Raw genomic sequence first — 26,654 nt, 5'->3', positions numbered from 1 at the left:
TTATTTATTTGGTTCACATGGCCCAGCCAATGGAGTCGCCACTGACTCAAGAGAGCAAACATGGTGGGGATCCCTCCACACCGGTGAACTTCCATATTCAGCACTCTGTCTTGCCAGGAGATGCCCAATATTAGTCTGAGGCAGCAAAGGTTCCAAGTGTGCTGAATTTCAGCACAACAGAACAATGAAAAAGATAGCAACACAAAGCAGTGAATCACATGTCCATTCATACTAGCTTAACATACTGGAAGGGTGGAATTATGAGTGTCAGTTTATTGCCTTTGTATGGATGCTACTTGTTTAATGCTAATGCAGTGTTGAGACTGACATATTTACCCCATCTAGCTTACTGTGGGAATAAAGCTATTCTGTACAATCTCTGGCCCTGCTGGGTCCTTTAACACCATCTGACACTTGTTATTGGAATCTAAAATCTGTTAGTGTGTTGTTTCATTCTGTGTCCGTGCAACCTTGTGGCAGCTTTCTGTATTTAAAGAGAAATTGGTATAAGGGGGAAATACATGTAAAATTAGTTCTTTTAACTGCAGGGTTATTAACTCTCCTGATGCTGTTAAAACAATTAGGCAAATCATTAGATTTTTAATGTGCATGATTCATCAGGGAGGGAGAAAAAGATTTAGGTGAAAGTATTGGATGGGTAATGAAATTGAGTCTTGGTAATTATTTTTCACTCATCCCATTTAGTTTTTAAACAATTTTTGATTTCTTTGGAGGGACTATAATTAACTGCAGCACGGATCCTTGTGGGGTATGACCACAAGTTATCACTTATGATACATGATGATCATCAATATCATCATGATACTGTTGACTCATCTGTCAGTGGGTTGACTTGAGATTGTTCATTCTTGAAGTGTATCCCTCCATCCCACCCCCCAGTTAAAACTTTCTCAGTCTAAATATTTTCTCTGTCTTCTGTTCATCTCACAAGCCCAATTCATCTTCTCAGTGCTTCTTGATTTAGCGCCTAAGGCTGGGGTGTCAGCTGACAGGAGGGGATAAGGGGTTGAGAGGGTAGTTCAAAGGCGAACAAGTAGGCCTAGTGATAGGAGCACACTGCATATGTTACGATCTCCATGGGGAAACTGCAAACCAAAAACAATCAATTTTATCGAATGACCCTCCCAAATGAAGAAATTACTAACAAGATTTCACTTTTTGTAACTTATACACAAATCAGAAAGAATGTAAATGAAACATGAATTAACAGGCAAATTATAGTTCAAATAAAAAGGGATATTTCACTTTAAATGTTTGATACAAAGGTACGCCTTACACAAGCACAAGCACATGCGTCACTCCCCACACTCATGGTGCCACATGGAGCTCTAAAGTTCTCTAATTTGACCTCTAGTAGGTAGGATCTCTCACTTTCCCACTCGATTGATCTGACCCTTGAGTCACATTCACCGGCTGCCGCATTCCAACTGGATACAATAACATTGACAAAGCGCAGGTCAATGAACCCTCTCTCACTCAGGTCACATCAGCCCTGATGGCATAGCTTCCCAGTGTTCCTTTTCAACCAACAATACCCAATTCATGACCTGGGCCTCTGATACAAACTCTCAGCTCTTTCGAAGGCCTGAGCTATTCACCCTGCTTTTAGGATTCAGTCCCTTTTAGCTCTCTCGTACATCACTTCCCAAGAGCTTCTGGAATTCTATTTATCTTCTTACCACTGAACAGAAAACTGACTTTTCCATAGAGGGCTCTGCCGGCTTCAGAGGCCTCATATGAATTCTGTGTTCCTCTTTCTGTCTTTGTCAGCTTTCTTTGTGTCTGCATGTCTGTGCAGAATGCCTTCACCTTCTAGCTCTCCTGTCTTGCATCTCTCCTTTGTGTCTGGCCATACAGCTTAATTTCCTTCTTATTGGCGCTGCTTCCAGGTCAAGGGTCGCCAGGCCACATGGACCAGCATTTCTACTTATCCCAGAAAATTACAATTGATCCCTTTACAATTTGATACAAACTCTAAAAATACTTTTTCAAACATTCTTAAAAACAATTACAGATTGCCCAAACATTTTATAGTAATTGCAAATTTTCCTTAATATTATTGCTTCCGGGTCAAAGGATGTCACACATATGTCTTGTGAATTTCATCATGACCTCTTTTGTCCTAGAAAGCTCAATATAGCATGGTAGGATCTTACAGTACAGAAGGTGGCCATTTGGTTCATTGTACTTGTGCTGTTTTTTTTTTAAAAGAGATATCCAATTATCTCTCCTGTCCCACTCTTTAGAAGTACTCTAGGTTACTCCATTTCAAGTATATAGCCAATTCCCTTTTGAAAGTTACTATTGAATCTGCTTCCACCACCCTTTCAGGTACTGCATTCTCTTTCTTGGTCTGTGACCCATACCTGTTTCCATCAAAATGCCCGCCTTTTCATTTTGTTACCAGGGGGATTCAAAGCTGTAGAACCAAATTAGGATTTGGGACAGAACCTTCCAGTTGGCATGCGGGGGCGGGCCTGACACGCCGACATGTAAAATGACGCGCGATGACGTCGGGTGTGCGTCCCGACGTCATTGCGATATTTCGTTCGATGGGCGCGCGCCGGAGTTGGCTGCACGCCCGCCGAAATGTTAAGGGCCCATTAAGGCCATTAAGAAATTAATTAAAGCAGTTAAGAATGCTGCCCATCCAACCTTAAGGCTGGCGGGCAGGCGAAAAGCCCAAGCGGCCTTCGCGTTTTTCAGGAAACCTCATCCACGGGCAGGATAAGGTTTCCTGAAGCCTTTATAAAATAAATAAATAAATAAATTTCCCCGCCTTTACAAACACATCCCAACATGTTTGACCAAATTTTTAAACAATTTCTGTCATGATTTTAATATCCGTTCAATCTCTCCGAGGCAGCCCCGTGCCTCAGGGAGATTTCAGTGCGAAAGAGCGCAGGCCCCGACTCTCCCTTCTCCCCCCGCCTGCACAGATAGTGCTGAGCGCTACCGGCAGCGCATTACACCGGGCGGGCCCACTTGCGTGAAATGGCGGCCCGCTCCCGCCCAGCAAGCCTGCCATAGGAAAAATCCTGCCCTTGATTGCTGAACAAACCCTAGATCAGAACAACACTGCAGGTGGCAGCACCAGCACTTCCTAACTCACTGTATTAATGAGTACAATGGAAGTGGTTTTAGGTATTGAGAAAGAAAAAATGTTTCAGGGTGGCACATTGTTTGAAAAACCTTTTCTTAATTTGTGGAGGGAGAACAGTTGGAAAGCTTGCACTTCATAAGCTATTACTTGACATATTTTGCCAAGAGCTGAAATGGTTAATGGATATAAAATCCGGATCGCTCTCCATTTCAGATTTTTACAAATGTTGACTGCAATACCTTATGGATGAAAGGACTGCAATATAGATTATAAGAAGTGAAGCAACAGAATCCGAGCTACTGAATATGGTAGAGGATTAACCCCTGGGTAATTCACCTCAAGAGCTCATTCTTACAAATGTTCAGGATATCAAATCATTTGGAAGAGTGGAATAGGGTTACTGAGGACAGGAATCGTTCAATATAAGATATAAAGGAATTGTGGAAATCCTTTAAAGTGCAATGAGCAAAAAGCAGGATAAATATGCAGAAATGAAAAATAAGCACATGTTAAGCAATCAGTGCCCAAGATGAATGAACAATGCAATTAAGACTTAAATACTAAAGAAAAGCAAATTGTATACATTATTTTTATTATTATTCCTATTTCTTCCATTCTTATGCGCCAATATTACAAAGAAAAATGATGAAGGACTCAGATAACTAACGGAGTTTACTGCATTAAGTTACAAGAGGTAGAAAAAATGGTCTAATATGAGGATCCAGTTTACAATAATAAATGCCTTTTTCATGCAAGAGTTGTTTTGGAGTGGTGTCTTCATTCCAACCATTGCAAATTCATTTCTATTAATTGCTCATCTAATCTGGCTGGTTCAATATCTTATTGGTATTATGTCCTGGAGGCTCATCAATATTAATATATTCTAAGCTCTTTAAGCAAACCTAAACCATACTATAATTGAAAATATAACAGGATTTTTCTAAATAAATGGCTAGTTATGTTGCAGTATATTTGATATGCACGCTCCTCATCCTTGGTGATAAATCCAGTCATACATCGTAAAAAAAATGTACGTTCATTCTTTTCTCCCCAAGGAAATTAGTGTCCAGAATTCCTTATCTGAAACTGTGCTGATTTTGTTTTATACAGATACCCAGTTTTCAATGCCAGGCCCATTTCTTATCTTGTGTTTCCTGTTAAGTCATACACCTAGTCAATCACTGTCCCATTAATCTTAACTTCTGTTGTTAAATTAGATTAATAGAGATGCTACACTTCACACACTGTTAGATTTAGCAACTGAAAAGCCACTGCTGATGATAATGAAGCACCAAGGTTTTGCTTAATGCCCCTTCTTTTGTTTCAAGAATGCCAGCCATACATCAGCATAAAATCCATTACAGCATGACCTTTGTTTGCAAGGAGCAACATTACATTGGCATTAAAGACCTTCACATTCCAGTTCAACTGTTTGGTAATTTTCACATAAATCTCTTGATAGTAGCCAAAAACTCTGTGACGTAGAGGCTAAAAGAGGGAAATTCAAGTTTACACATGGCTTACGGCTTCAGTCTCAAATAACTGAACTACAGCTCAGTTTTAAGAACATTTAGAAACTACCTTAGAATATTTAATTTATGTTACATACATTAATGTTGGGTTTAGATCCACTAGTTGTTGTTCTTCATTCTTAACGGTAGAAAATTGGTGGAAAATCCAATCCTAAAAGGAACGTATTAAGTGTTTTTTCATGAATTTTGGGAAATACCGAACTGGATTTTGGGACTGAAATTGTATAGATTTTAATTTTATATATTTACCTAATTTTCTGTAAAATATCAATTACTTTTGTGCACCAAAATGTAATAATTTAATTTCATTAATAATATGTTTAATTATTTACATTTAATGTTGCTGATGATGCAGTTGGTGCTGTTGATAAACAGTTTAAATTATAAAAATTAAATTATGATAATGGTGGACTCTCTTAATAGAGAAAGGAATTGCCTGAAGTGACTTGAAGGGGAGGGGGTGGGGGTGGGGGTGTCATTTCAACCCCTAAATGTTGGTGGATCAGGTGGGATCAGCCCCACATCCATCCAAAGACTCCACCTCCACCTGGGGGTCAGGGATCGCATCCCACCCCTTACCCATCACTATTTCCCAACTATCAGCGGCCTGCTCAGGAGTGTTCCCCACATCGACTGGAAGCCAAACCTGTCAATCAAACTGACTTCCAGGCAGGACTCCTAGTTAAAAAAATGTTGCACACTTTGGAATTAAATCTCCACAGCTTCCAGAGAGACCCAGACACTTTGTCCACCCGCCCCACCTTCCCCCCCAACCCCGCCGCCCCCCGCACCCTCCCACCCTGCCCCCGCCAAATAATTTGGAGTCGATTATATATGCAGCAGTGATCTATGGATATCAATGGGGACCAGTACAGCCCCGGGTTAGGCAACTGCTATATCACCAACCTATCTTTCCACATGTGCAGCAGTCTCATTAGTTCCCTGAGAGTGAGAAATCTTTCTACATTTTAGCTAATGACTGCTTTGGGGAAATTAATTAGGCGTATTTATCCAACTTCTGAGATCGAACGGTCGACATAAGGCACAATTTTTCTTCACGTAGGTATTTAACAAGAAAGTTGGATGTTTAGGAAAAAAAGGATCGCTGATCAATCTTGATGCTTGTGCAACAATATAAAACTCGATTTTTCAAAAGAGGCTGAAAGAAGGCATCAAAATGCATTGCAATTCATGGAGAGTATAATGGCTTGGTGAAGGCTGTCAGATGAGAGTGGTAGCACTGACCAGGTGCACGCAAATATATTGGGGGAAAAATGGCAAATGTACTGCAAATCCACTTAAAAATAATGGATAGCTGAAAGCAATAATAAGGCAGTAAGCTAACACGAAAGCTCAGCTAACACACGGAAGGCAGCCTCAACTTCAGTGGTGACATGTATATGGCTGTCAGTAGTGAAGCTAACAGACACCTTGGGAGATGGTTTTCCAAGGAGTCTAAAGAAGCAGCAGTGGTGTTATTATTTTATGTATTATTCATCCTATGAGATTGCTTTATTCTGTTTGAGAATTGTTCTGTGTATATGGTGGCAGTCAGTGTGACTAACTGATGCAGAATGACATTCACGCTAATGGACCAAAAATTGCTGTAATTTGACCGAGAACGTGGTGAGCTCAGACACTGGTTATAGTATTAGATCAGAAAACCAGAGGTTATGAGATCAAATCCCACCATAGCAAGCTGTGAAATAATGTGCAAGTTAAAGCACTCTTTCTATGTTTTGAAGTGTTTTATTCTTCTAGATGCAAATATTTCTCAATAATTATTCATGACCTCTCTTCAAACCAGTAACAAATACAGCTTTCCTTCTCCTTGTAAAAATGATTGAGTTCATCCCATCCCTGATCAAGATGCTTCTTATCTTTCCAATTATGATCTTATTGCAGTTAATTTTGAAAGCTGTAGAAAATGACTATTACTTTCTAAATTGTCCATAACTTTGAAACAATTGCAGGCGCAATCATGATGGGCTGAATGGCCTCTTTTTGCACTGTACGTTTTCTATGGTTCTATTGAAAGTTCTTGTCAAATCCATGATCATCTGTATTATTTCTGGCATTTCTGTCTTTTTTCTGAAACTTTTTTAGTAAATCGTTTAGACATTTCCAATTCATTCGATAAAACTGGCACTTTACATTTCTCATGAAGTTACCAGAACTTGACCATCACCTTGTTCATGGTTATCTAATTTGCTCTCTCATTCTCTGCATTGATATTTTACCAGTTTACTGGGTTCTCTTTTTTTTTTCCTTTCTGTTCCTTCTAAATACAAGAGAAAATCTAACCATTGCCCCTTGATGTTCAATGGCATTACTATCACTGAATCCCCCACTATCAACATCCCGGGCATTACCATTGACCAGAAACTGAACTGGACTAGCCATATAAATACTGTGGCCACAAGAGCAGGTCAGAGGCTAGGAATCCTGCTACAAGTAACTCACCTCCTGACTTCTCAAAGCCTGTCCGCCATCTACAAGGCGCAAGTTGGGAGTGTGATGGAATACTCTCCACTTGCCTGAATGAGTGCAGCTCCTACAGCACTCAAGAAGCTCAACACCATCCAGGACAAAGCAGCCCACTTGATTGGCACCACATCCACAAACATTCACTCCCTTCACCACTGACGCACAGTAGCAGCAGTGTGTACCGTCTACAAGATGCACTGCAGGAATTCACCAAGGCTCCTTAGACAGCACCTTGCAAACCCGCGACCACTACCATCTAGAAGGACAAGGGCAGCAGATAGATTGGAACACCACCACCTGGAAGTTTCCTTCCAAGTCACTCACCATCCGGAATATATCGCCGTTCCTTCACTGTCGCTGGGTCAAAATCCTGGAACTCCCTCCCTAACAGTACTGTAGCTGTACCTACATCGCATGGACTGCTGCTGTTCAAAAAAGCCACTCACCACCACCTTTTCAAGGGCAACTAGGGATGGGCAATAAATGCTGGCCCAGCCAGTGAAGCCCACATCCCCTGAATGAATAAAGAAAGACTTCTTTCATTCATCGTCCAACAGGGCTGACACATTTGCTGATGCTTCCATTCAACATTTAAATTCCTGTTGATCACATAGCCTTTATGTTCAAACTCTCCAACCTCCTCTGGTGAAAAGGCTGAAAGAAACCATCAGACTGACCTCCAAATCCTTTAAAAGTGGTGTTGACATTTTTCTTTTGATTCTTCAGAGAAACATTTTCTTTATGTAGAAAGAAGTCACAAGTCAAACTTATTCATTCATGGGATGTGAACATTGCAGGCAAGGCCAGCACTTATTGACCATCCCTAATTGTCCTTGAGAAGGGGGTGGTGAGCTAAAGAAAGCAGCGTTTTCTCTGTGTAATGAGATCATTAAGTGTTTCCAATAGATGAAACCTTTGATCTCCACAAATCAATCTAATGATCAAATCATTCCTCCTAATGGTAAGATACCAATTAACCAATGAAGCAAATCCGCAGGAAATATTGTTTAAGGTATCCTTAGCCTTTTCAGGACCAAGGAAATGATGGTAGCCTCAAGTTTCCTTGCTGTTTGTTTTATTATTGAGGCAAAATGACAAGGGAGATGGATGAGTGTGGAAGTTGAAGCTGGACCCATTCTCACCTGGATTTATTCTTCTGTTTTGGTACAACACAAATTCTTCCTGATGTAGGGGAGGGTATTTATTCTGCCTTTGCCATGCAGGTACTGGTAGTGAGCAAATGGTGTCAACAGACGAAAATTCCTCTTATTACAATGCCCATTGTACTCTCATATGGTGATATATAAGGAGATGTTGTGGCTTTCTAGAAATCAGGGGCACAGATACTGACTTGAAACTTCAGAGTTGCCTGCATATTTTAAATTTTATTCCTCTGGAGAACTGATGAGTGTACTCCAAACCAGCAGAATGAAGGAGTCTGATCACAGCACTTCGGCTTAGAAGCTTCACACGTCTAGTGACACATGAGGCTGACAAAGCACATGCTTATGTCTGTTTCTGTAGCTAGTTTTTCCTGGAACAGGTTGCCAGCCTGCCATCAGAGAATGCATCTTAAGGGGTGCCACTCTGAATTGAGCATGGCTAACCAGGAGATCTTCCCATCCTTACTGCCTGCAATTGGGCATATTGCAAGGATTTGCAGGTTAGTACTCAATGTGCCTTCCATGGCCATCAAACCCTGGGCCCGGGTTGACTTGGGAGCCCTTTAAAAATGGCAGGTGGGTCCTGATTCCAAGATTCCCGACTCTATTCCTGGGTTGTCTAATTCTCAGGAGTGCCTTTAAAGGGTGTGGGCCGGTTCCTGTTGAAAGCCCACGTCAAGCAGTCTTGACCTGGCCAGCTCCATTGCAGCGATAGGCATGTCCTGCTACTCCACAGTTTTCATGGAGTTGGGCCAGGTTTTTGTAATAGCTGTCTGAGCTCTCAGTCAAGCCTCATTATGTATGCTTTGCTGAGAACACAGACAACTATTTGAATACTAGAACAGCTGCTCCCCAGAGGAAACATTGTTTGATTGACAGCTCAGGCTCTCTGAACTCTGTTAACAATTTCACAATGTTGGTTGACACAAGTTAAGTGGTTTCAAAGGTTTGTGGTTTTTGACATTTCACAGGGCCTGGATGATGGACACCTTTATTAGCTTGCAGTCCAGACTCTTTTTTTCAAGCATATGGATCACATTTTTTCAAAGCTTTTTTTTATATAATCTACTATACACTATGGTGTTCATTGGTTCTGGAAAGTGTATAGTGGGTCAATGTGCATGGAAGTGCCATAGCTTGGCATAGGGGTTATGCAGGGTCATAGGGGGTGGGAAGACGGACATAGGGAACATGAGGGGCCTGAGGGGGTGGGTGGAAAGGCAGAGCATGGCATTGGGGCTTGAGGGGTCATGAAATGATATGGATGGGGCATGTGAAGTGTTTGAAGGGTGATGGGGTGTGAGGGGTGAGAGCTGGAGGGCCTTTGTGCTTTTTTTGGGCTGGGATAGAGTCCCACGGCACCGAGGTGGGCCTTTTATACAGCCCGCCTCAGCACCCGGCAGACCCTGTGGCTGCCTCTGCACTTCTTCCTGGGTCGGCTGGCCTGACTCCAGCCTGCACCCACCCTGGCCCCCAGCAATGAAGATCCCGCTTTTGTTGTCACTTTGCCACTCAAGGTAGGTGGGCTGAGCCAGGAATTTTCCTGTTTCCCTTTACCCGCCTTAAGGGTGAAAATCCAGGCTCTGGAATGGGACTCCAAGCTAGAGCTTTTGGTTTAGAGGCAGGGATCTATCCACTGCACCACAATACCCTCCGCCTGGTCTCAACACCCATTCACAATAAAGGATAGAACTAAAACCAGCTGCACTATGGTGATTCCTCTATATGCCTTGTTGATTAAACAAAAGAGGAGACCCAAAGGAAGCAAGAAAGCTTATGTTAACATAAGAGACTTGTAGCAGGTGTTTATGTAAACGTGTTTCTTTCTTTCTGCTATGTTTCATTATATTCCAGTTAGAGCAGGTACAAATAGGGAACATTTTTTAAAGCGCACAAACTGAGCAGCAACATGATTGTTATTTAAATTAAGAAAATTAGATCATTAGTTCTGAGGGAATGCTGCACAAGATGGATGTCCTGTGTTTTGGATCTTTTGGATGAGATGTTAAACCATGGCCCAGGTGGATGTAAAATAATCCATTAGGAGTATGTGAACTTCTTTGGCTCTTCTGGCCAACATTTATACCCTCAATACCACCGAAATGGAAAATAAAAGCAAAGTGCTGCGGATGCTGGAAATCTGAAATAAAAAACAGAAAATGCTGGAAAAACTCAGCAGGCCTGACACCCTCTGTGGAGAGAGAAACAGAGTTAACGTTTCGAGCCCATATGAAGAAGAGTCAAACGGACTTGAAATGTTAACTCTGTTTCTCTCTCCACAGAGGCTGTCAAGCCCGCTGAGTTTTTACAGCATCTTCTGTTCTTTTACCGCCGAAATAGATATCCTAGCTATTCATCTCCTTGTTGTTACATAGGTGGGACCTTGCTGTGCACAGATTGGCCGCTATATGTGTCTGCATAACATTGGCTATGTAAATAATTCATTGGCTGTGAATCACCTGGGGATAACTTCAATGAATTTAAGGTGATTTATAGAAGCAAGTTCTTTCTTTTCACTCGGCAAATTGATAATTGCATTCTTTCCTATGGTGGTGTGTTCTGCGTGGTGAAATATAGAAAATTGGAGCAGGAGTAGGCCATTCGGCCCTTCAAGCCTGCTCCGCCATTCATTATGATCATGGCTGATCATCCAGCTCAATAGCCTACTCCCACTTTCCCCCTATATCCTTTAATCCCTTTCGCCCCAAGAGTATTATCTAACTCCTTCTTGAAAACATTCAATGTTTCTGTAGTAGTGAATTCCACAGGCTCACCATTCTCTGGGTGAAGAAATTTCTCCTCATCTCAGTCCTAAATGGTCTACTGTGACCCCTGGTACTGGACTCCCCCACCATTGGGAACATCCTTCCTGCATCTACCCTGTCTAGTCCTGTGAGAATTTTATAGGTTTCTATGAGATCCCCCCTCATTCTTCTGAACTCCAGCGAATATAATCTTAACCGACACAATTTCTCCTCATATGTCAGTCCTGCCATCCCAGGAATCAGTCTGGTAAACCTTTGCTGCACTCCTTCTATAGCAAGAACATCCTTCCTCAGATAAGGAGACCAAAACTGCGCACAATATTCCAGGTGTGGTCTCACCAAGGCCCTGTACAATTGCAGCAAGACATCCCTGCCCCTGTACTCGAATCGTCTCGCTATAAAGGCCAACAAACCATTTGCCTTCTTTACTGCCTGCTGCACGCTTACCTTCACCCAGGTCTCATTGTACATTCTCCTCTCTCAATTTATGGCCATTCAGATAATAATCTGCCTTCCTGTTTTTGCTACCAAAGTGGATAACGTCACATTTATCCACATTATACTACATCTGCCATCTCACTCAGCTTGTCCAAATCACACTGAAGCACCTTTTCATCCTCCTCACAGCTCACCCTCCCACCCAGCTTTGTGTCATCTGCAAATTTGGAGATATTACATTTAGTTCCCTCATCTAAATCATTAATATATATTGTGAATAGTTGGGATCCCAGCACCGATCCCTGTGGTACCCCACTAGTCACTGCCTGCCATATTTTTTGACTTTTGGGCCATTCCAGTAGCGATTAGACCTTTGCATTTCTGGGGCTGTGGCCTCATTTAAATTTGGCAGGCAAGTTGCTGGGCACCAAAGAGTGCTGCAGCTCGCTTGAAATCAGCTGGGGCTACCATTAGCAAGGTAGGTTGGTGGGGGGTTGAGGTGGGGAAGTTGCAATTCTGGGTGTTGGGGTAGCAGCAGTAGCCCAGATTATTTTTGTGGACCCCCAGAGGAAAATTCCTGGGTTCACAAAAATAATGTGACACTTGTCTTTGGCAGGTTTTTCAGCTCCATCGCCCATGAAGCTGGTCAAAGCCTGCTTGCGCTGTCTAGTTCCAGCCTGAAATGGCTATTAGGTCCTACTTACATCATGAGATCCCAATGTCCTTATGCTAAAGGGGCCAAACGCCTGAAACCAGTCGGCACTTTGGGCACCCTGCAGAAGGCCCCTGTCAAATTGGAGCCAGCCTAAACAAGGAATTAAAGCTACTGATCCAGCTCAGGCTATTATTGCCAGGCAGAGGTGGTCAAAATTGACCCAATGAATGGCACCATCCTTTCCTCTAGGACCATCACCCATGCACTATCAATTTACATTTAATTCAAGTTTTGCTGGGCCTTTGGGTGGAATTTTCCCATCCCACCTGTGGCGGGCAGAAGCGGATAATCCAGTGGTCTGCAAAAAATCGCAAATCTGCTCTTGTAAAAACAGGTTGCAATTCTCCCGATGGTGTGTTTAGAGCGGGTCACTTATCCTGCTGACTTGTGGTGCGAATGCCACTAATGTCTTGAATGCTCATTAAAACAGCTGCTCGCTGGGATCTTGTCAGGCCTTCCAGTCTTGTCACGCCAGCGGGAAATTACATTGGCCTCAACCCGTTTGAAAAGCGGTGACGTGCACAAGTCGGACCTCAGTTCGCTGGTAACTTTGAGGTGAGTGGAATATACATAGCCTACCTGCCATTGTGCTGCACCGGTCTTGTTGCAATGAACGCCACTCTGCTGGGGCTGTAGAGTTGGTCTGCTCCTGCTCTTTTCCTACATTGTCCTGAGGAACACCACTGTGCTGTGGTACTCATGCAGACCTCCACTTTCAGAAACTAGAATTTCAACCAGAGGTGAGCTGTGAGGCGAGGGTGGGGTTAATGAACATGAGGGGGCAACAGGGAGGGAAAGCTGGGAATGGCAGTGAGGGAGAAGGGCAAACACAAGAGGGGCCTTTCTGGGGTCACCTTCAATGTCTTGTTGCCACAGGAGTGAACAGGAGTCTGCTTAGAAAGAAAGGGGCAAGACCTCCTAGCAATGAAAGCCACTGAAAGCCAATGGCTTCATTAGCACTGTTAAAGGGCTACTCAGAACTCAGTGGCTTCACATCACAGTCACTGCATCTCAAGAGTGACACATAGGAATGTAAAATTTACGAATGCAGGCAATAGTGAAGGAGGCACAGCTTTATCAATATGGCATTCCATCAATGAAGGCCTGTCACATGTTCACCAGAATTGATATTCCTAATGGGCCAAAGGGCAGCCACTCATTGACCATGAGCAACTGATTGGTCATTAATTTGCCACTTCAGAGACTGGAGCACAGAACTAGGCTGGGTCACTCATCTCACTGAAACTTTAGCATCCCACACAGGGCTCAAGATGTTACATCTGTGATGCCATCTTGGTAACCTCGATGCGTCTACTGGTGTCTCAGGGACAAGGTGGCTTCAGCCACTCTGCAAGTAGGGCAGGAAAAACTATGGACCCCCACAGAATCCAAACGTGTCATCTTCTGAGCTTTAGTTTCTTGCCCCTTGAATCATTAATGTCTTCAATGTTTCCTTTCAGGGAGAAGGCAAAAGCAGATATGGATCCAGGACTCAATGCTGCCTTTGTCAGGGTCCTAATGCAATGGAGGAGATGAAGGAGGGAGAGGCAACTCCATGTGCAGCTGCAGCAGGAGGGACATGGTCATGGGGAGCCACAGCATGAACAGGAGGATCAGGAGGAGAGACCCAGACAATGGGGGCGACGTGTCAGACCTAGGGCTTATCACAGAAGAGTTTCCTATTTACAAATGAGTGAGAGGCAATGCCGTGTATGTCTGTGTACATCACATATGCCACACTCTTCGTGAAGACCTGACACCACATGGAGTTGGAGAGTATCCCCTGCCAGTAGTTGTGAAGGTGACTGCAGCACTCAATTTCTTGGCCACAGGCTCTTTCCAAGGATCAACAGGGGACCTGTGTGGTACCTCTCAGCCTGTGACACATTGATACATAAAGGAGGTCACAGATGCCCTATACAGGAAGGCCCATCATTATGTCAGGTTTGCTCTGGATGAAGATAGCCAGGCTGCAAGATTCACCGGCTTCGCTGCCATCTCAGGCTTCCCAAGAGTGCAGGGTGCAATAGACTGCACACATGTGGCTATACGGGCTCAATGGCAGCAGCTCCTAATATTTATAAACCGCAAGGGCTATCATTCCATCAATGTACAACTTGTGTATGATCATTGGAAGCACATACTGCACGTTTGTGCATGGTACCCTGGGGATTGCCATGACTCCTACATCCTGAGTCACTCCCAGGTACCTGAGATTTTCGAGGGACCATTATGTCTGCAGGGATGGCTGCTTGGGGATAAGGGGTACTCACTGAAACGCTGGCTGATGACACTGGTGCATTGCCCTCAGAGTCATTATGAGGAGAGGTACAACGCTGCTCACACCTTCACACGCTGCCTTGTCGAGCAAACCATAAGGCTTCTGAAAATGTGCTTCAGATGCTTGGACAGCTCAGGAGACTCACTACAATACATTCCCGACAGGGTTTCTCGCATCATCACAGTGTGTTGCACCCTTCACAATCTGGCTATGCAAAGAGGTAAACCCCTGCCAGAGGATCAACTACATGGAGGATGAGAGCCCATCAGGGAATGAAGACCCGGAGGCCCAGGAGCCTCAAAAGGCTGCTGAGGGTTAGTATGAGCGCGATCACGCCATGGAGGAAGGAAGACGTGGGAGATGTGCCTGTGAAATGTTAAATGCTGACAGGTTCCAGGAAGAGTAAAGTTAAGTGAGGGAATATGGCCACATTTCTCCTAGCCGTCAATACCATCCCCTTTCATCTCAGGGGATGTCCACCCATTTGCAGTGAGAACGAGTCCTGCATTCACACTTGCTCATTCTGGCTTCATAATTCGCCAGGCCATAATCTCTGCTTTATTCCGTGGGGCCCTGTGAGTGAGCTCACTCTCGGAACTGAAAGTCCACTTAGGAGCAAGAGCGAAGCGAGAGAAGACTTGAAGTCTTCACCACCATCTACTGATGCAAACACTGCTGTGACTGAGATGTGAACATGCCTAGGGTTCTCCTCCTCCTGTGCATGTCTTGTCTTCTGCCACTACCACTGAGGAGACACATGCCACTAGATTATCAATGCTGATGAGCTGCCCTCAATCACTGGTGTTCCTTGAGGAAGAAAGGTTAGAAACGCTTACATCATACATTTCCGATAAAGATTTAAACACATCTCACTGACACCACACAAGTGTGCCAAGACCAGTTCAACTGAGGTTGACATCACAGGAATGTGAATCTCACAGTGGGACACTATCACTGAGTGTGAGGAAGGCTAAACCTTGAAATAAGAGAATTCCAAAGTACAAAATCACAATGCCTCCAGTTGACAAGAATATTCACATAACCATCAAATGTATTAACAAAAGTGCAATTTATTTACATGTCTAGATGACCCATGACCCAAAAGTGACATAAATTTGTCTTAACTTTCCTAACTCTAGCGCTATGCTTGAATGCAGCCCCAAAGTCTGCAGTAGAGGCGGATGCAGCCTGCTGACTGCTATGTCCTGATGTCTCTGATGACCTTGGTCAATGTTCTCTGGTGGCCCGCGGCCTGGAGGGCCCTGGCCTGATAACGGTCACCTGCTCAGGGACAGGAGTGCCCTTGAGAAGCTGGAGTGGAAGAGGTCACAGGCAGAGGGGGCTGTGAGCAGGTGCACACCCTTGGAGTGTCCTGAGAGGAGGCCCCTGGGGTATCCAGCTGACGCTCATCCCCCCTGTGGGTGCCCGAGGGCCCCACCCTGACTCCTGCAGGAGATGATGCACCTGGAGGGAGGTCAAGGTGCCTCGTCCCCATGTCACATACATCTTGATGGTGCCCAGCAGGATGTGTGGCCATGGAGTGCAGGGCCGAGCGCAAATCCGGCAAGACTTACTGGACCAAGGTCTCCATGGTGGTCGCCAGCCTTCCCATAGTGACTTTGAGGCGCTCGCATGTCGGAACCACGACATCAGATAGAACATGAACAGACTCCTCCATCATTCACTCGAATCTGCTAAGTGACTGACTAATATCTGCCTCATGTCCCGCCACCTGTCGTGATATCTCCAGCATAGATTTGGCGGCCACTTCCAGAGGCTCATCATCTGACTCAGACTGAGCGGGTGGCTGGTCTCCAGCAGCCCTCCGAGTGCCAGAGACCTGGCCGGTCCCTGCCTCCAGCTGCTGCGGGGATGTGTCAGTGAGGTCTTCCCCAGAAAGTCAGCCCGAGCCTAATCTACAGCTGTGCCCTGCCAACGTGTGTGTCCCTGAGCTGGTGGAGGGTGCGTGTGAGTGCCGTGATGGTTCTTCCAGAGCTTCCTCCTCGGATGAAGTCTGGGGGCTCGCACTTGTGGTGCTGGACTGGCTTGGGGGCCTCGATCTGCTGGTGCCTAGAAAATAGAAAATAGAGTTTCAGTTAATGAGCGTGAGCTAAGTAAGACTGCACGGGATTGTCAGGATGTGATGAAGTGATGGAGCTGTGATCCGTACTAGGTTGCTGGGGGAGGCCAATCTCCTCTTCCCCACAGGAGCGATCCCTGCCCTCCCAGCCACCTCGGCTGCAGCCTCCTCAAACTCACCTCGGGCGATGATGTCGGCCGCCCCTCCCCTGATCTGCATTCTCTAGTGCCAGCTTGGCCTGTATGAAGAAGATAGAAAGGCCTGTGATGAGAAGGGATGGAGCAGAGGTTGGGTGAGATGCATGTCCCCCGTGTGTGGTGAGCCCTCCCCAGAAAGGCCAGAGGATGGAGTGTGAGCAACATGACCGATGGGATGGTGGTGACGTGAAAGTCTCAGTGAGAGAATGACTGTTGACATGTGTCCCCCGCTACGGGTTGTGTGAGATCCCTGAAGAGAGTAGCCGTTTGAGATATTGAAGGGTATTGAAGGATGGTTTACCCTGGTGGAGCGGGTACTGCACTAGGTGGCATTTCGGGTGTGGTTGCCAGCTGCACAAACCTGCTCCGCGATGGTCTCCCAGGATGGAGAGGTGAGGCTGCTGCACTTCCTGCAGCCACCTATGGGATAGAGTGAGTGCCTTTGCGCCTACACCCCTCTGATTGAAGCCTGGAGGGCCTGGTGGGTGAAGCCGGGTGTGTTACCTTCTTCTTCAGGCTCTCGGCCTTCCTCTTCTGGCTGCCAGGCATCTCTGGTGGGCTGCAGAGAGTGGGATTGTTGGACTGGCCTTTAAAAATGGCGCCCAGACCGTTGAACCCACCAGCTGACGCTGGGCAGACGAATCAGCTCCTGACCTGCCAGGTGATTCAGACTGATACAGGCCCTTACATAATTAATGAGGCTCCAAGCGCAGAATTGAGCGTGAGTTCCTGCCATCCTGGACAGCGGGGTGGGCGCTGCCTAAACCCCCCGCCACCGCACTTAATCCCATGAAGGGAAAATTCCGCCCATTGATTCATGGATTACACTGATCATTTCCTTATTGGGCAATGCATTAAGTGCACAAATGATGCATTTGACCTGTGTTTGTACTGAAAGCATCACTTTAATACAACTTCATTATTTCATCTGATTTCTCAGGCATAGCATGGAACTTGCACAAGGATTATAAGCACTGAAGCTATTATGTTGCTATGACATAAACAAAATCAACAGTACAGTGTTTATATGCACTATACACTAAAATTGTGTAATTAAGCCAATTTTGTCCTGCACGAAAGAGTGCATGAATGCCCACCTCTAATTATTTGCCGGTTTAACAGATAGGATAATTAAGACAAGAGTTTAATTAGGTTTAGGGGTAAACATGAATCAGCCTGCTTTGAGGGTGACCCATATTTTCAAATGTTTTAACCTTCAATGTTTCTACATCAACATTGTACTTTATTATTGTTTAAATTACTAGGAAATGATTTGGATCAGAAATATTTATTTACATCACAGGGCTATAATCCGAGTAGAAATGAAATAAAATAAAAATCTGATACAGGATTATTTACAGGATTTGTTCAATTTATCTGTGAAATGTACCTTGATGTGCAGTCTGCTTATTTACAACAACAACAGTGCCCTGGGTAGATATTTGCTTTTACTGAGGTACACCTGCTAGTTTCAGGGAAATTACATTCACCGGGGTAGACTTTGACTGTGGACAGGTTTTGGGTGGTCAGCCATTTTGAGGGCCAGGCATTGTTAGCATAAAGCTGTCAGAGTGTGTGGGGAAAATGAGTGCCAGGGGACAGGCACCAGCTCCAGGTTGTTAAATGAAGACTTACTGGGCTGCTCTATGGTTCTTCCACCATATACTGTCAGAAATGGAGTCGGGATCCTATTTATGTCACATGTTTAGGGCCCCACTTTGCATCTTGAAAAGGCTGATTCAGGCAGACTTTCCAGCTGCCTAACACAGGCCCCTCGAGCAGATGGGCCATGGCCACACCTCTGGTAGGAAGGAGGCAGAAAATCACTTCTCACCATTTTTGTGTTGCTAGTTCCCTGTTTCTACTAAATAGCTGGCCTCAAAATCTCCTCTCTCGAAGGGTATTGCACCACCATCAGTAGTTCCTTGACACAGTAGCATAGTGTTATGGCAAACAGTATGGAAATGAAAAGGCACCAAAGAAAGTAGATACTAATCTTCACAGACTTTTGAGTATCTGAAGCAGTGAAACTGAAGAACAGCCTTTACTAGTAGAGTGCCTGGAGACTGCGATAGAAAATGGGGGTGGGGATGGGGCTCATGGACTGGAATTATATGGAATGCGATGTGGTTGGTGGGCCAGGCTTGTGTGTAATGTTTTTTTGATTTTGAAGCACTTAAGAAAGGAGTTTTACTTGTAGATTATTTTGAAAAGAGATTGTGGTTGGCAAATGTTGATAGAAATAAGAGCTGAATACTTAATAAGAAGAATGTTTGAAGAAGGCTGTGCGATGTAATGTATAACCCTATATAATCATGTATACAGTGGCCCATGTATGAAATGACTCTTTTATTTTGTACTTTAAATTCTTGGTAAAGTCTGTAGGGACAATGTTAGATCTCTCCACCCAGTGGAAAAGACAACACCAGAGTTAAAATTGAGGCTTGCTGGCTGACTGCTTGTTTCTGCTCCACTTCCATTTTTCCAAGGGTTTTCTGCTGGGTGGCCTAGGCACCCACCTAAATCAAACAAGAGCTACTTAGGAGGCCAGTGCGGATTTAATGGCTTCCCCTGGTGTTATAATGTTGTATTATTCATAAAGAGTTAGGAACTATATTGTTATGCACATGTATACATGTATTTCCAGAATCCACATCACTCACTGCTGCACTATATTCAGTGTACTGAGCATCAATGTATCATTCCACAGCACATGGAGAGCTGCAAGAAATGGATAGGATTTCAGCTCCAATATCTATGTCTAAAATGTAACACTTTGTTCAGGTTTGAAAGGATTAAATAATGAAACTGGCAAAGGTATAGGATTCTAAAATTCTCAAACTAATTTTATTGAACTATGTTTCAAAAATCACAAGGATATGAATATATGATGAACAGGCAAATAACACCATGCAGAACCTATCAATGGAAAACAAAACTTACAAACTGATTTCTTCCAATTCACTTGTGCCCTCATTTTATAAATGCCCCACAGAAGCTGAATCCTCTCAATCCAGTTTGTATTTCACCTTTTAAACTGAAGGAAAACTGGTCTCTTTCATCCAGCTCTCCGTCTCACTTTAAACAATGAGATCAAAGATTTACAAGTGCTGTTGTCCTGATGATACCCACAAAGCTGAATCTTCTACACAGTCACCAGCCTTGCCCCTTAATCTTTACTCTAACCCACAGAAAGGAACTGGTTTCTTGCATCCAGGACTTCTGTCTTTAATTCAACCATAGAAAAAAAAACTAGCACTCCTTCGCCAGCTCTCTGCTTCAACTCAACCAGGAGACTGAAAGGTTACACATTTCCTGAACAATACTCTCAAGCTTTCCTCTTAAGGACCCAGCAGGTTCTTTTAGTCCCTGTTCACACCTGGAGCACTGATCAGACATCTGGGGGAAAAGACACAACTTCTGCTGTGTTGGCCAACATCTGGCTGTGCAGCATAGGACAAAGGAAAGATACGCCCCCCTTATACCCTTCTGTTACAGGCGTTCAAAGCATATGGCAATCAAAGGTTGGCTACTCCCTGCATGGTCAGCTTTGTGAGTGGTCAAAGGTGATGTCACCCCTCATGGACAGAGTCCCTATGAACTGCTTCAAAATGTCCTTTTTTTGCTGTTACAAGACCCACAAAGAGGCCTAACATTCCACCTGGTTGATAAGCATCGTTCAGGTGTACATATCTTCATGCTGCTCCCCTGACCACAATGATAATGGTATTGGTAACATTGGTGTGGTCCCTGACCTCTTATAATGACAGGTTTTTGGTCTTTTTATTGCCTATATTCTGCCTTAAGAATGCAGCACATACAGGACACAAGACGTTTCATACTGATTTCTGTTTAAGAGCTTGTTTGCACAGGTGAATTGACCATTACTATTCTACACTCACTTCCCCCTTGTGTTCCCACAAAGATCAAGCTAACAAACTCAACAGTGGCCAATCCGACTTAACATACCATGGTCCTGTACAATCTCATGGCATAACAGGCTGCTGAAAATTAAACGGCTACATTGTCATTCCAGGCTTTTCAGTCCATATTACAAAAAGTGTGATTATTTCAAACTTCTGGGAACCATGGCACTGGTTTTAAGTGCCTGGCCTGGTTGCTCCATGAAAAGGAAGAATCCCTCAAAAGATAAGTCTAAAGGTAATTTTTGGGGGCCAGGAAGAAAAAGGAGGCTAAGGTAAGTTGCACAGATATATAGCAAATAAAGAATGTAGGAGGCAATTTTCATCTTGCCTCTATCCCGATTCGAGGCAGTAGCAAGACAGCAGAGATCTGGAACTCTGGTGAAATTCTATTCCAGCAGCTACAGGTAAAGTTGTTGATAATGGAATTCAGATCAGCATGGAACATATTTACTCACTAACCTTCCACACTCAATTTCAAGGCCTGCGCTAACAGATACCCATCTAGAAGACAAGAGTCCTAAAAGACCCTTTTTATCACTGTGTCAGCGTGGAGTAGAAGAGATTAACAAAGCTATAAATAGTCAAAAAAACTACTGCAACTGCTGGTGCAGATTATTGGCATCAAAAGTACTCTTGCAAGCATTAATTCAGCAGTCTTAGTTTACATGTATCATGCATTTATTATTTTAATATTTATTGATGATATGATAGACTTGGTAAAACATTTGCATTGAGCAAATTACTGAATAAAATACCCTGAAACTAGCTTTGCAATTTAGCAGGCATTGCAGTTACACACTGTAGGCTGAGCTTCAGTACATCACCACTTGAAACCATGCTTTCGTGCTCAACTTGCCAGCTTTATACGAAGCAAGCCATGGCTTAAAGCAAGTACATAAAAATAAACAAAGGGGACAGAAAAGGTGTGAAGTACACAACAAAAAAATGAAGGAAGAGATGTGAATGTACTGGAAAAGAGTAACATTAAAAAGGGAGGTTCAGAAGATCTTGGAAATATTATGAAATAGTCGAGAAGGAATCAACTCTGAGGTCAAAGATACTCATATGTTAATTTATGCATTGAGGTTACACAAAGTTAATTGCAGTGTCAGGATGTAGAATAGTCTAAATATATTTGAGTGTTCAATTAAGATAAATTAGAAGCAGCTGCTTCCACAAAGAAACTGATATATTAAATAGTGTTTATAATGAAATTGAGCAGGATAAATTATAGTATATAGTAATGCAGCCTGGTACAATCAAACTCTGTTATAAATTATGATTGAAATGGTATAGCAGTGAGTGCGTGGTATATAATCTTCAGTACCTGAATGATTAAGCTAAATTCAGCAAGCAGAAGCTGGCTGATTTTGCTTTAAGAAAAATAAATTGACTGAAAGTGGTAATTAAAGTTATAAAGGGAACAATGGACTTGATTTAATATATTGTGCCTTTAATGTAGAAAAATATCCTAAGGCACAAAGGAGCTGAAATGAAGACTGAGCTTTGGTGGGAGGCTTAAGAAAATGGTCAAGGCGTGACCAGTTAGATAGGTTATGAAAAGACATTTAAAGATGGTGAGAGAAATAAAGGTAAGGATAGCAGGCCTCCTTCCCTAAAAGACATTGGGGAATTATTCCAACATCTTCGTCGTCACCTTTACTAGTACCAGCTTTTGATTTATAGCTTTTTAAAAACTGAATTCAAATTCTCAACTAGTTCACTGATTATTTAACCAAGGTGGACGTCCATTAAAATCCTATTCTGTCAGCGAGCTTCCTTGTGTGCACTTTCCAGCAGGCGTCATGGTTAGTGGTTCCCCTCTCCCAGGTTAAAAAGTCCCAAAGTTAACTGCAGTGCTTCTGTTCGAACCTAGACGAGGAATAATGATGGTACCTCAGTGACTCAGCAGCACTCCAAATGGTACATTGGCACAGAGAGCAATCTGGAAACGATGCCTGCAAACATTCTTTCCTGAAAACCGATGCATTGAACACTCCTCTGATATTAAAATAACTGGAAGGAATCATAGTTAACCTTGCTGAAAAAAATGCCTTGGCATGGTCAATTAGTCCACAGAAGCAGGAGGAATGTCTTATAGATGCTTAAACGGATGTGTAAATAGAATATTTCTTAAAATTCCCAAGAATTTCTCTTTGAGTTATAGAAGTAAGGTATACACATTTTGAAATCTAGGAATTTCACATGGATTTACAATGATTAACTGAAAACTGGAAATATCTGAACATTTAGAACATCTATGTCTCCACGTCAAAAGGCAATAAAAATTTCAATAAGACTGGAAAATAAAGCTTTTTTTTTGAAAGGAAAGTAGAGTGAAAACTAAGGTCGGGACTTTCAGCTCCCAATCGGGGCAGGCGTCATGGCTGTCACAAGCGCTAACTCTCGAGAGAAGGCCCAAAACAGGATTTCCTATGACATAAAATGAGGGAGCGATTGTGTGCTTCAGCCATTAATGGCAGGCTGTGTTTCCTGCCGCCGAATGTCACGAATGTAATTAGCATAAATCAGTATCTAATTATGGCGCCTGCTCGCTGCAGTCACCCCTGCACACTGGATTAAGAGCCCATGTCGGAGTACAACTAGAGCAACGTTTTCACAACAGGATTTAAATGGCGTGAAGCTGGTGACCTGCATTTCGCTCAGGACTCCGAGGTTAGTTTGCATAACTTGAATCTCACAACACTTGTGGGGATCAGTGCCAGGCTTCACAGGCTGCACTGTGTTGGTCTCCGGGGGGAGGGTCTCTCAGGTATGTCTCCACAGCGACCACACCAGGGCTGAGGCAGGATGGCTTTTACTGTGCTGCAGGCCAGGGATCCATTGTGGAATAGGCCCGACATGACTGAGGGAAAGTAAGGGGCTGCAGGGCAAGAACTCCTTTGGGGGCAATGAGCGAGGAAGGTTGCATTGAAGCACATGACTGGGGGGGTGGTGGGTGTACTAAAGGGCCAACCAATTGAAATGTAACTTCCAAAATGAGCCACAGCTGAGACAGGTTAGCCGCTTTTCAAATGCCATGCAGGGAGACAGGGAAGTGAAGCAATAAGGCCCTTTCATGCAACACTGATCCCTCAAAGTGGCAATGATTGTTTCCCTAGTTTTAACCCCTTGTGCGCACCCTTCAAATTTACTAGAGTTTTGTGGAACTGCAGAACTATTGGGCAACTGGAGAAGCTTGAGAACCTCCTTGGAAGTGTGGGCATGTAGCACTCACAGAGGAGAAGCCTCCGGGCCCCCAAGATTAATCTCAAGGAGACACTGAACATTCGCACTCATGGTCAATCCAAGCAGTGCAATCTTGGAATATAGTTAAAGGTGAGCCCAGCACCTGAGCTGAAAGCAGAACATTCAGTCGCCTGGCTGAAGCTGTTGGCAGTCAGTCACATAGGTTAGGGGAAGGGTGGGGTGTTGTGGTGAACAATCATGCACACCCTGCATTGTGTATCATTTCAGGGGCCAGTACTCTCTGGCATGACTAAAGAGGCCTTGAGGCCACAGTCGCAGATGACCTTTGGAGGACCTTTGAAGACAAATGCTGACCCTTGAGCGTCTCTCATTGATACTGCAGTGAGACCATCAGGAAGATGGAGCTTGGTGTTATCACTGCCTGCTTTATTGCTTATAGGCAGGAGAGAAGAAGGCTTGCCAAAGGGAGGAGTAGAACCCTCAATATCAAGGGGTAGCAGGGCCTCCTCCAGAGGCAGAGGATGATCCCCAGGCAGCCGTCATTTGTAGGCACCTCACTAGACCCAAGTATAGATGATGTATGTGCTATCTTCAGAAGAACCAGTGTCACCGACGCCGCTACATGTCAAGGGATCTAGTGACTCATGTTTGGCACATTCTGCAGGATTTGGCACCATGGGGACTTGGAGGGCATCCATTGTCAGTGGCTGTGAAAGTAACGGTCACACAACTTCCACGACAGTGGCTCCATTGGGGACCTCTGCAGAATCTCTCAAGTGTCCACCACAAATGCATTCAGGAGGCGACAGATACCATTTTTGCAAAGACCCACAATTTTGTCAACGTTGACAGGGATCAGGCAAGCCACTGCAAGAGCACTGGGCTTTGCTGAGATTTCTGGTCTCTCACAGGTGCAGGGTTGCCATCGAGTGCATTCATGTCACTATAAAAGCTCCCTGGCAACAAGCAGTCCAGCATGTCAACCACAAAGGTTACCACTCACCCAATGGACAGCTGGTGTGCGACCATAACAAATGTATCATGCAAGTTTGCGCCAGTTACCCAGGAAGCATCCACAACTCGTACATTCCGATTAGGTCTCTGATCCCTGACATTTTCCAGAGCTTACACAGGCGGCAGGGTTGGCTCCTTGAGGACAAGGGTTACCTATTAAGGATGTGCCTGATGACACCCGTGTGGCGGCCTCAGACAGCTGCTGAGAGAAGGTATAACAAGGCTCATGCCGCAACCCGGACATTGGTGGAACACACCGTAGGAAACTGAAAATCAGGTTCTGATGCCTGGACAGATCTGACGGAGCACTCCAGTACAACCCCCAGAGAGTGTCATACATCATAGTGGCTTGCTGTATGCTACACAAGCTGGTTCTGCAAAATGGGGAGGAATTGGCAGATGAAGAGATGGAGGAGCTGCACGTCTCCTCTGATGAGGAGGACCTGGAAGCTGAGGATGCAGGCGAAGAGGCCATTGCATGGGCCAGATGAGGCAGGGACGCTCGTGAGTCTCTCATTGCCTGTAGATTCCAAGGCGAGGTACACTGTGGATCCTCCTGGACGAGTCTCCTCCATCATGGGCCAGCATGGACACCAGCATAGCTACTCCTCTAATTTCACCCATGTACTTCCAGATAACACTGCATCATTGCACAGAATGCTCACATTGTCCTGATGCTTTGAAGGATGAGTACGCCTTGAGGATATGTGTCTGTCCCTGGATGAGGAGCTACCTGGAGGAGGGTTTCCCGGTATCAGACCACAGTAAGTGCTTCCTCCTCATGTACATCTAGCATCCCAGTCGCAACAGCACCCTACAAGATGCAGGGGCACATGGACGATACTGAGTGGGCTGGTGCCTGCACGCCTTCAATCCGGCAAGGCTCCTCAAGGAGATCCATCGGAACCAAGGCTGCCATGCACAATGTGTCACATCAATGGTGAAACAGAAACATAACACTTGGGACAAGGCAGCCAATGAGGTTCCACTGCTGTGATGGCACTTACAGATGACTCAGTCAGCTGTGGGGCACTCCCTGAAGTGACACTAACATCTGGCAGTTTATGTGAGGGTGCCTGCGCTGCTTTGATCATAACGCTGCAATGGAGGCGGAGCTCCTGAGCATGATGAAGCCAGATGCTTGGCTGCACGATACTGACATGCCTCCTCTTAGCACAACCAGTGTGTCCTCGTAGCCAGCCCTGGCCCTGGCGAAGTCCAAGTTGATCAGACAACATGAAGGCCTCGAGAACAAGGTGACTAGGGCTATCCATTGAACAGGTGGCTCATGACACCTCTGTGGCATCCAAGAACAGAGGCAGAGCAGCGTTATAATAGGAGTCATGCCTCCACAAGGGCGGTGATAGAAAGGACCAAAGGTCTTCTGAAGATGTGCTTCCGATGCCTGGACCATTCAGGGGGAGCACTACAATACTCCCCAGAGCAGGTGTCACTGATCGTGGTTGCATACAGCGCTCTCCACAATCTGGCACTGGCAAGTGGGGACCCACTGGAGGAAGAGGAGCTTGACACAGCTGCACAGGCCACACGGGATGAATCCAGTAGTGAGTCAGAAGAGGAGCACGGTGAGGAGAACGCTGAGGGCGTGGAGGCAGACCTCTGTATCCTTCAGGGAGGAAGGGACACCAGGGACGCTTTGATCCAATGCTCCTTCAGCTAGGCCAGCTGGGCCGCCAAAGAACTGCTTCCATCTCACGCCAG

The sequence above is a fragment of the Cetorhinus maximus genome, chromosome 16, assembly GCF_964194155.1.
Source record: "Cetorhinus maximus chromosome 16, sCetMax3.hap1.1, whole genome shotgun sequence".
NCBI lineage: Eukaryota > Metazoa > Chordata > Chondrichthyes > Lamniformes > Cetorhinidae > Cetorhinus > Cetorhinus maximus.
This window is presented reverse-complemented; position numbering follows the sequence as displayed.